The 10,000-nt window shown below is 35.9% G+C and overlaps 1 protein-coding gene across 1 annotated transcript in view; it reads right to left on the reverse strand.

The window, feature by feature from the left end:
- LOC124020266 (LIM and calponin homology domains-containing protein 1-like) overlaps positions 1-10,000 on the reverse strand; it is a gene marked incomplete at its 3' end in the record, with an annotated part of 72,181 nt that overhangs the window by 24,834 nt on the left and 37,347 nt on the right. The gene's annotated exons all lie outside the window — the stretch shown is intronic.

Raw genomic sequence — 10,000 nt, forward strand, 5'->3', positions numbered from 1 at the left:
TTAAAGACCATCCATTCCATTCCAGTAACATATAGTTCTAGTTAAAGACCATTCATTCCAGTAACAGATAGTTCCAGTTAAAGACCATCCATTCCATTCCAGTAACAGATAGTTCTAGTTAAAGACCATCCATTCCATTCCAGTAACAGATAGTTCTAGTTAAAGACCATCCATTCCATTAACAGATAGTTCCAGTTAAAGACCATCCATTCCATTCCAGTAACAGATAGTTCTAGTTAAAGACCATCCATTCCAGTAACAGTTAGTTCAGTTAAAGACCATCCATTCCAGTAACAGATAGTTCTAGTTAACGACCATCCATTCCATTCCAGTAACAGATAGTTCTAGTTAAAGACCATCCATTCCATTCCAGTAACAGATAGTTCTAGTTAAAGACCATCCATTCCAGTAACAGATAGTTCTAGTTAAAGACCATCCATTCCAGTAACAGTTAGTTCAAGTTAAAGACCATCCATTCCAGTAACAGATAGTTCTAGTTAAAGACCATCCATTCCAGTAACAGATAGTTCTAGTTGAAGACCATCCATTCCAGTAACAGATAGTTCTATTTAAAGACCATCCATTCCAGTAACAGATAGTTCTAGTTAAAGACCATCCATTCCAGTAACAGATAGTTCTAGTTAAAGACCATCCATTCCAGTAACAGATAGTTCTAGTTAAAGACCATCCATTCCAGTAACAGATAGTTCTAGTTAAAGACCATCCATTCCATTCCAGTAACATATAGTTCTAGTTAAAGACCATCCATTCCAGTAACAGATAGTTCCAGTTAAAGACCATCCATTCCATTCCAGTAACAGATAGTTCTAGTTAAAGACCATCCATTCCAGTAACAGATAGTTCTAGTTAAAGACCATCCATTCCAGTAACAGATAGTTCTAGTTAAAGACCATCCATTCCATTAACAGATAGTTCTAGTTAAAGACCATCCATTCCATTCCAGTAACAGATAGTTCTAGTTAAAGACCATCCATTCCACTAACAGATAGTTCTAGTTAAAGACCATCCATTCCACTAACAGATAGTTCTAGTTAAAGACCATCCATTCCAGTAACAGATAGTTCTAGTTAAAGACCATCCATTCCATTAACAGATAGTTCTAGTTAAAGACCATCCATTCCATTCCAGTAACAGATAGTTCTAGTTAAAGACCATCCATTCCAGTAACAGATAGTTCTAGTTAAAGACCATCCATTCCATTAACAGATAGTTCTAGTTAAAGACCATCCATTCCAGTAACAGATAGTTCTAGTTAAAGACCATCCATTCCACTAACAGATAGTTCTAGTTAAAGACCATCCATTCCACTAACAGATAGTTCTAGTTAAAGACCATCCATTCCAGTAACAGATAGTTCTAGTTGAAGACCATCCATTCCAGTAACAGTAACAGATAGTTCTAGTTAAAGACCATCCATTCCAGTAACAGATAGTTCTAGTTAAAGACCATCCATTCCACTAACAGATAGTTCTAGTTAAAGACCATCCATTCCACTAACAGATAGTTCTAGTTAAAGACCATCCATTCCAGTAACAGATAGTTCTAGTTAAAGACCATCCATTCCACTAACAGATAGTTCTAGTTAAAGACCATCCATTCCATTAACATATAGTTCTAGTTAAAGACCATCCATTCCAGTAACAGATAGTTCTAGTTAAAGACCATCCATTCCATTCCAGTAACAGTTGGTTCTAGTTAAAGACCACCCATTCTATTCCAGTAACAGATAGTTCTAGTTAAAGATCATCCATTCCAGTAACAAATAGTTCTAGTTAAAGACCATCCATTCCAGTAACAGATAGTTCTAGTTAAAGATTCCAGTAACAGATAGTTATAGTTAAAGACCATCCATTCCAGTAACAGATAGTTCTAGTTAAAGACCATCCATTCCAGTAACAGATAGTTCTAGTTAAAGACCATCCATTCCAGTAACAGATAGTTCTAGTTAAAGACCATCCATTCCATTCCAGTAACAGATAGTTCTAGTTAAAGACCATCCATTCCATTCCAGTAACAGATAGTTCTAGTTAAAGACCATCCATTCCAGTAACAGATAGTTCTAGTTAAAGACCATCCATTCCATTCCAGTAACAGATAGTTCTAGTTAAAGACCATCCATTCCATTCCAGTAACAGATAGTTCTAGTTAAAGACCATCCATTCCAGTAACAGATAGTTCTAGTTAAAGACCATCCATTCCAGTAACAGATAGTTCTAGTTAAAGACCATCCATTCCATTCCAGTAACAGATAGTTCCAGTTAAAGACCATCCATTCCATTCCAGTAACAGATAGTTCTAGTTAAAGACCATTCATTCCATCCCAGTAACAGATAGTTCTAGTTAAAGACCATCCATTCCAGTAACAGATAGTTCTAGTTAAAGACCATCCATTCCATTCCAGTAACAGATAGTTCTAGTTAAAGACCATCCATTCCATTCCAGTAACAGATAGTTCTAGTTAAAGACCATCCATTCCATTCCAGTAACATATAGTTCTAGTTAAAGACCATTCATTCCAGTAACAGATAGTTCCAGTTAAAGACCATCCATTCCATTCCAGTAACAGATAGTTCTAGTTAAAGACCATCCATTCCATTCCAGTAACAGATAGTTCTAGTTAAAGACCATCCATTCCATTAACAGATAGTTCCAGTTAAAGACCATCCATTCCATTCCAGTAACAGATAGTTCTAGTTAAAGACCATCCATTCCAGTAACAGTTAGTTCAAGTTAAAGACCATCCATTCCAGTAACAGATAGTTCTAGTTAACGACCATCCATTCCATTCCAGTAACAGATAGTTCTAGTTAAAGACCATCCATTCCATTCCAGTAACAGATAGTTCTAGTTAAAGACCATCCATTCCAGTAACAGATAGTTCTAGTTAAAGACCATCCATTCCAGTAACAGTTAGTTCAAGTTAAAGACCATCCATTCCAGTAACAGATAGTTCTAGTTAAAGACCATCCATTCCAGTAACAGATAGTTCTAGTTGAAGACCATCCATTCCAGTAACAGATAGTTCTATTTAAAGACCATCCATTCCAGTAACAGATAGTTCTAGTTAAAGACCATCCATTCCAGTAACAGATAGTTCTAGTTAAAGACCATCCATTCCAGTAACAGATAGTTCTAGTTAAAGACCATCCATTCCAGTAACAGATAGTTCTAGTTAAAGACCATCCATTCCATTCCAGTAACATATAGTTCTAGTTAAAGACCATCCATTCCAGTAACAGATAGTTCCAGTTAAAGACCATCCATTCCATTCCAGTAACAGATAGTTCTAGTTAAAGACCATCCATTCCAGTAACAGATAGTTCTAGTTAAAGACCATCCATTCCAGTAACAGATAGTTCTAGTTAAAGACCATCCATTCCATTAACAGATAGTTCTAGTTAAAGACCATCCATTCCATTCCAGTAACAGATAGTTCTAGTTAAAGACCATCCATTCCACTAACAGATAGTTCTAGTTAAAGACCATCCATTCCACTAACAGATAGTTCTAGTTAAAGACCATCCATTCCAGTAACAGATAGTTCTAGTTAAAGACCATCCATTCCATTAACAGATAGTTCTAGTTAAAGACCATCCATTCCATTCCAGTAACAGATAGTTCTAGTTAAAGACCATCCATTCCAGTAACAGATAGTTCTAGTTAAAGACCATCCATTCCATTAACAGATAGTTCTAGTTAAAGACCATCCATTCCAGTAACAGATAGTTCTAGTTAAAGACCATCCATTCCACTAACAGATAGTTCTAGTTAAAGACCATCCATTCCACTAACAGATAGTTCTAGTTAAAGACCATCCATTCCAGTAACAGATAGTTCTAGTTAAAGACCATCCATTCCATTCCAGTAACAGATAGTTCTAGTTAAAGACCATCCATTCCAGTAACAGATAGTTCTAGTTAAAGACCATCCATTCCACTAACAGATAGTTCTAGTTAAAGACCATCCATTCCACTAACAGATAGTTCTAGTTAAAGACCATCCATTCCAGTAACAGATAGTTCTAGTTAAAGACCATCCATTCCACTAACAGATAGTTCTAGTTAAAGACCATCCATTCCATTAACATATAGTTCTAGTTAAAGACCATCCATTCCAGTAACAGATAGTTCTAGTTAAAGACCATCCATTCCATTCCAGTAACAGTTGGTTCTAGTTAAAGACCACCCATTCTATTCCAGTAACAGATAGTTCTAGTTAAAGATCATCCATTCCAGTAACAAATAGTTCTAGTTAAAGACCATCCATTCTAGTAACAGATAGTTCTAGTTAAAGACCATCCATTCCATTCCAGTAACAGATAGTTATAGTTAAAGACCATCCATTCCAGTAACAGATAGTTCTAGTTAAAGACCATCCATTCCAGTAACAGATAGTTCTAGTTAAAGACCATCCATTCCAGTAACAGATAGTTCTAGTTAAAGACCATCCATTCCATTCCAGTAACAGATAGTTCTAGTTAAAGACCATCCATTCCATTCCAGTAACAGATAGTTCTAGTTAAAGACCATCCATTCCAGTAACAGATAGTTCTAGTTAAAGACCATCCATTCCATTCCAGTAACAGATAGTTCTAGTTAAAGACCATCCATTCCATTCCAGTAACAGATAGTTCTAGTTAAAGACCATCCATTCCAGTAACAGATAGTTCTAGTTAAAGACCATCCATTCCATTCCAGTAACAGATAGTTCTAGTTAAAGACCATCCATTCCAGTAACAGATAGTTCTAGTTAAAGACCATCCATTCCATTCCAGTAACAGATAGTTCTAGTTAAAGACCATCCATTCCATTCCAGTAACAGATAGTTCTAGTTAAAGACCATCCATTCCAGTAACAGATAGTTCTAGTTAAAGACCATCCATTCCAGTAACAGATAGTTCTAGTTAAAGACCATCCATTCCACTAACAGATAGTTCTAGTTAAAGACCATCCATTCCATTCCAGTAACAGATAGTTCTAGTTAAAGACCATCCATTCCATTCCAGTAACAGATAGTTCTAGTTAAAGACCATCCATTCCAGTAACAGATAGTTCTAGTTAAAGACCATCCATTCCATTCCAGTAACAGTTAGTTCTAGTTAAAGACCATCCATTCCAGTAACAGATAGTTCTAGTTAAAGACCATCCATTCCATTCCAGTAACAGTTAGTTCTAGTTAAAGACCATCCATTCCATTCCAGTAACAGTTAGTTCTAGTTAAAGACCATCCATTCCAGTAACAGATAGTTCTAGTTAAAGACCATCCATTCCATTCCAGTAACAGTTAGTTCTAGTTAAAGACCATCCATTCCAGTAACAGATAGTTCTAGTTAAAGACCATCCATTCCATTCCAGTAACAGTTAGTTCTAGTTAAAGACCATCCATTCCATTCCAGTAACAGTTAGTTCTAGTTAAAGACCATCCATTCCATTCCGGTAACAGATAGTTCTAGTTAAAGACCATCCATTCCATTCCAGTAACAGTTAGTTCTAGTTAAAGACCATCCATTCCATTCCAGTAACAGATAGTTCTAGTTAAAGACCATCCATTCCATTCCAGTAACAGATAGTTCTAGTTAAAGACCATCCATTCCATTCCAGTAACAGATAGTTCTAGTTAAAGACCATCCATTCCATTCCAGTAACAGATAGTTCTAGTTAAAGACCATCCATTCCATTCCAGTAACAGATAGTTCTAGTTAAAGACCATCCATCCATTCTAGTAACAGATAGTTCTAGTTAAAGACCATCCATTCCAGTAACAGATAGTTCTAGTTAAAGACCATCCATTCCATTCCAGTAACAGTTAGTTCTAGTTAAAGACCATCCATTCCATTCCGGTAACAGATAGTTCTAGTTAAAGACCATCCATTCCATTCCAGTAACAGATAGTTCTAGTTAAAGACCATCCATTCCATTCCAGTAACAGATAGTTCTAGTTAAAGACCATCCATTCCAGTAACAGATAGTTCTAGTTAAAGACCATCCATTCCATTAACAGATAGTTCTAGTTAAAGACCATCCATTCCATTCCACTAACAGATAGTTCTAGTTAAAGACCATCCATTCCATTCCAGTAACAGATAGTTCTAGTTAAAGACCATCCATTCCAGTAACAGATAGTTCTAGTTAAAGACCATCCATTCCATTCCAGTAACAGATAGTTCTAGTTAAAGACCATCCATTCCATTCCAGTAACAGATAGTTCTAGTTAAAGACCATCCATTCCAGTAACAGATAGTTCTAGTTAAAGACCATCCATTCCAGTAACAGATAGTTCTAGTTAAAGACCATCCATTCCATTCCAGTAACAGATAGTTCCAGTTAAAGACCATCCATTCCATTCCAGTAACAGATAGTTCTAGTTAAAGACCATTCATTCCATCCCAGTAACAGATAGTTCTAGTTAAAGACCATCCATTCCAGTAACAGATAGTTCTAGTTAAAGACCATCCATTCCATTCCAGTAACAGATAGTTCTAGTTAAAGACCATCCATTCCATTCCAGTAACAGATAGTTCTAGTTAAAGACCATCCATTCCATTCCAGTAACATATAGTTCTAGTTAAAGACCATTCATTCCAGTAACAGATAGTTCCAGTTAAAGACCATCCATTCCATTCCAGTAACAGATAGTTCTAGTTAAAGACCATCCATTCCATTCCAGTACCAGATAGTTCTAGTTAAAGACCATCCATTCCATTAACAGATAGTTCCAGTTAAAGACCATCCATTCCATTCCAGTAACAGATAGTTCTAGTTAAAGACCATCCATTCCAGTAACAGTTAGTTCAAGTTAAAGACCATCCATTCCAGTAACAGATAGTTCTAGTTAAAGACCATCCATTCCATTCCAGTAACAGATAGTTCTAGTTAAAGACCATCCATTCCATTCCAGTAACAGATAGTTCTAGTTAAAGACCATCCATTCCAGTAACAGATAGTTCTAGTTAAAGACCATCCATTCCAGTAACAGTTAGTTCAAGTTAAAGACCATCCATTCCAGTAACAGATAGTTCTAGTTAAAGACCATCCATTCCAGTAACAGATAGTTCTAGTTGAAGACCATCCATTCCAGTAACAGATAGTTCTATTTAAAGACCATCCATTCCAGTAACAGATAGTTCTAGTTAAAGACCATCCATTCCAGTAACAGATAGTTCTAGTTAAAGACCATCCATTCCAGTAACAGATAGTTCTAGTTAAAGACCATCCATTCCAGTAACAGATAGTTCTAGTTAAAGACCATCCATTCCATTCCAGTAACATATAGTTCTAGTTAAAGACCATCCATTCCAGTAACAGATAGTTCCAGTTAAAGACCATCCATTCCATTCCAGTAACAGATAGTTCTAGTTAAAGACCATCCATTCCAGTAACAGATAGTTCTAGTTAAAGACCATCCATTCCAGTAACAGATAGTTCTAGTTAAAGACCATCCATTCCATTAACAGATAGTTCTAGTTAAAGACCATCCATTCCATTCCAGTAACAGATAGTTCTAGTTAAAGACCATCCATTCCACTAACAGATAGTTCTAGTTAAAGACCATCCATTCCACTAACAGATAGTTCTAGTTAAAGACCATCCATTCCAGTAACAGATAGTTCTAGTTAAAGACCATCCATTCCATTAACAGATAGTTCTAGTTAAAGACCATCCATTCCATTCCAGTAACAGATAGTTCTAGTTAAAGACCATCCATTCCAGTAACAGATAGTTCTAGTTAAAGACCATCCATTCCATTAACAGATAGTTCTAGTTAAAGACCATCCATTCCAGTAACAGATAGTTCTAGTTAAAGACCATCCATTCCACTAACAGATAGTTCTAGTTAAAGACCATCCATTCCACTAACAGATAGTTCTAGTTAAAGACCATCCATTCCAGTAACAGATAGTTCTAGTTGAAGACCATCCATTCCAGTAACAGTAACAGATAGTTCTAGTTAAAGACCATCCATTCCAGTAACAGATAGTTCTAGTTAAAGACCATCCATTCCACTAACAGATAGTTCTAGTTAAAGACCATCCATTCCACTAACAGATAGTTCTAGTTAAAGACCATCCATTCCAGTAACAGATAGTTCTAGTTAAAGACCATCCATTCCACTAACAGATAGTTCTAGTTAAAGACCATCCATTCCATTAACAGATAGTTCTAGTTAAAGACCATCCATTCCAGTAACAGATAGTTCTAGTTAAAGACCATCCATTCCATTCCAGTAACAGTTGGTTCTAGTTAAAGACCATCCATTCTATTCCAGTAACAGATAGTTCTAGTTAAAGATCATCCATTCCAGTAACAAATAGTTCTAGTTAAAGACCATCCATTCTAGTAACAGATAGTTCTAGTTAAAGACCATCCATTCCATTCCAGTAACAGATAGTTATAGTTAAAGACCATCCATTCCAGTAACAGATAGTTCTAGTTAAAGACCATCCATTCCAGTAACAGATAGTTCTAGTTAAAGACCATCCATTCCAGTAACAGATAGTTCTAGTTAAAGACCATCCATTCCATTCCAGTAACAGATAGTTCTAGTTAAAGACCATCCATTCCATTCCAGTAACAGATAGTTCTAGTTAAAGACCATCCATTCCAGTAACAGATAGTTCTAGTTAAAGACCATCCATTCCATTCCAGTAACAGATAGTTCTAGTTAAAGACCATCCATTCCATTCCAGTAACAGATAGTTCTAGTTAAAGACCATCCATTCCAGTAACAGATAGTTCTAGTTAAAGACCATCCATTCCATTCCAGTAACAGATAGTTCTAGTTAAAGACCATCCATTCCAGTAACAGATAGTTCTAGTTAAAGACCATCCATTCCATTCCAGTAACAGATAGTTCTAGTTAAAGACCATCCATTCCATTCCAGTAACAGATAGTTCTAGTTAAAGACCATCCATTCCAGTAACAGATAGTTCTAGTTAAAGACCATCCATTCCAGTAACAGATAGTTCTAGTTAAAGACCATCCATTCCAGTAACAGATAGTTCTAGTTAAAGACCATCCATTCCATTCCAGTAACAGATAGTTCTAGTTAAAGACCATCCATTCCATTCCAGTAACAGATAGTTCTAGTTAAAGACCATCCATTCCAGTAACAGATAGTTCTAGTTAAAGACCATCCATTCCATTCCAGTAACAGATAGTTCTAGTTAAAGACCATCCATTCCATTCCAGTAACAGATAGTTCTAGTTAAAGACCATCCATTCCATTAACAGATAGTTCTAGTTAAAGACCATCCATTCCATTCCAGTAACAGATAGTTCTAGTTAAAGACCATCCATCCATTCCAGTAACAGATAGTTCTAGTTAAAGACCATCCATTCCATTAACAGATAGTTCTAGTTAAAGACCATCCATCCATTCCAGTAACAGATAGTTCTAGTTAAAGACCATCCATTCCACTAACAGATAGTTCTAGTTAAAGACCATCCATTCCATTCCAGTAACAGATAGTTCTAGTTAAAGACCATCCATTCCAGTAACAGATAGTTCTAGTTAAAGACCATCCATTCCATTCCAGTAACAGATAGTTCTAGTTAAAGACCATCCATTCCAGTAACAGATAGTTCTAGTTAAAGACCATCCATTCCATTCCACTAACAGATAGTTCTAGTTAAAGACCATCCATTCCAGTAACAGATAGTTCTAGTTAAAGACCATCCATTCCAGTAACAGATAGTTCTAGTTAAAGACCATCCATTCCATTCCACTAACAGATAGTTCTAGTTAAAGACCATCCATTCCATTCCAGTAACAGATAGTTCTAGTTAAAGACCATCCATTCCAGTAACAGATATTATATTATTATTATTATTATTATAGTTAAAGACCATCCATTCCATTCCACTAACAGATAGTTCTAGTTAAAGACCATCCATTCCATTCCAGTAACAGATAGTTCTAGTTAAAGACCATCCATTCCAGTAACAGATATTATATTATTATTATTATTATTATAGTTAA

The sequence above is a fragment of the Oncorhynchus gorbuscha genome, unplaced genomic scaffold, assembly GCF_021184085.1.
Source record: "Oncorhynchus gorbuscha isolate QuinsamMale2020 ecotype Even-year unplaced genomic scaffold, OgorEven_v1.0 Un_scaffold_788, whole genome shotgun sequence".
Taxonomy (NCBI): domain Eukaryota; kingdom Metazoa; phylum Chordata; class Actinopteri; order Salmoniformes; family Salmonidae; genus Oncorhynchus; species Oncorhynchus gorbuscha.